The 1,658-nt window shown below is 54.8% G+C and overlaps 1 protein-coding gene across 1 annotated transcript in view; it reads right to left on the minus strand.

Annotated features, from left to right (window-relative positions):
• The window catches only part of LOC140902360 (uncharacterized), a 138,915-nt gene that overhangs the window by 123,080 nt on the left and 14,177 nt on the right, over positions 1 to 1,658 (minus strand). The gene's annotated exons all lie outside the window — the stretch shown is intronic.

A 1,658-nucleotide genomic window follows, 5' to 3' on the forward strand; every position in this document is an offset into this window, starting at 1 on the left:
ACATGCTCAGGTATCATCCCTCCAGTGAAGCCCCCCCTGCTATCCCCAGTAAAACTCCCCCGCAACATTCCCAGGTCAATCCGCCCCACTCCCTGCTCCGTCACACCCTGGCACCCCAAAATCCGCCACGGCCATGGAATGAGGATGTGTTTTGTGCCAAATCTGCCTTGTGAGGTATCATTCGAAAAGTCTCGATCTGCTGGACACTAATATCGCTGTGTGGTGTGTGCAGCTGTCGCATGAGAAGTTATGAAGTTTGCGAAGTGGGAATGTTCTTAATGTTTTCTCTGAATACTGCGTGGGTGCCTCAGTTTCCCCTATGCAGTTCTTACGTATCTGGGTGGTGGGATAGGGGTGTGTGATTATTGCAGAGCCCTAGAGGGCAGGTGTGATGCCATCTGCACAAAGAATGGCCGACACCCTGTCTCCTGGCAACTCATGGCCTGGCCCAGCCCCCGCTGCAAGGTGCCAGCTGAAGGTGTTGGAGAACAAAGAGATCCGGTGGCCTCCTGGCCCCGGGGAGAGACAAAGGCCCGAGGAGGGGCTGGAGGGAGTTTCAGTTTGGAGCTGGCTGGGACCTGACTGAGGGGGTCCTGTTTTCTGCACCTACAAGCTCTGGTTTGGACTGTGTTCCTGTCGGCTTATAAACCTTCTGTGTTACTGGCTGGCTGAGAGTGACGGTGAATCGCAGGAAGTGCGGGGTGCAGGGCCCCGACTCGCCCGCACTCCGTGACAGTAAGTGTCTGTGTTACTGAAACATGTCACGAGGTTGGGGACACCCACAAGCCTCCTTTCCGGTATGCCGGTAAAAAGGCCAACCAATGCTAATGGCTCCTTGAGGAAAAAGCCCCACGCACAAGGGTCACCCCAGGAACTGGGTACGCTAGAAACCTCTCCGACACAATGGGAACTGTTTGACCCAGCTCACAGCAAGAGAGTTTTCCAGCAAGGGGGGAGAAGGTATCAAAGGGGGACAATGACATCACGGGGGGACCTCACTCTCCCTGCAACACCTGGAAACACCTGAGGGGCAAGGACTGAACTGGGGGAAGTGCAGGTCCCAGGCTAGAGGGATTTCTAGCCTGTGTATGAAAACCTGGAGAAACCAAGGCAGCTTGTGCCATCAGAATCTGCCAGCCCGTTTATTGCTCCGGGGGAGAATTTGTTCATTCATCTCCTGTCTATCTAGCATGTTAAGCTCAGTTTGCGGTTTTGTTTATTTGCTAGGTAATCTGCTCTGATCTGTTTCCTATCCCTTAGAATCTTTTGCAGTTAATAAACCGGTTTTTGTTCTGTCTAAACCCAGTGTGTGGAAATGATCACAGGGGGCAGGAAGCTGTCCATATCTCTCTCCACATTAAGCGAGGGGGCGAATTTCAGGAGCTTACGCTGTGCAGTGCAAGACGGGATCATTTTGGGTTTACACTCCGGGGGTGGGCGGTGCCTCAGGAACTGGGAGGGGACTTAGCTGAGCCTGATCACAGCATCTGTGTGTGTAGCCGCAGCTGGGTGTGTCCCGACCTGGGTGTGTGCTGGTGGAAGTGTAGGACCAGGAGCGGGTTTGCTCTGATCTGGGAGGGGACAAGGGCAGGACCCCTCAGCACCATGGGATCCAATGTATGAGGCACCCCAGCCCTCTCCCCCCCGGGCTGCCCCCC

Source organism: Lepidochelys kempii, chromosome 23 (genome assembly GCF_965140265.1).
Source record: "Lepidochelys kempii isolate rLepKem1 chromosome 23, rLepKem1.hap2, whole genome shotgun sequence".
NCBI classification, from domain to species: Eukaryota; Metazoa; Chordata; order Testudines; family Cheloniidae; genus Lepidochelys; species Lepidochelys kempii.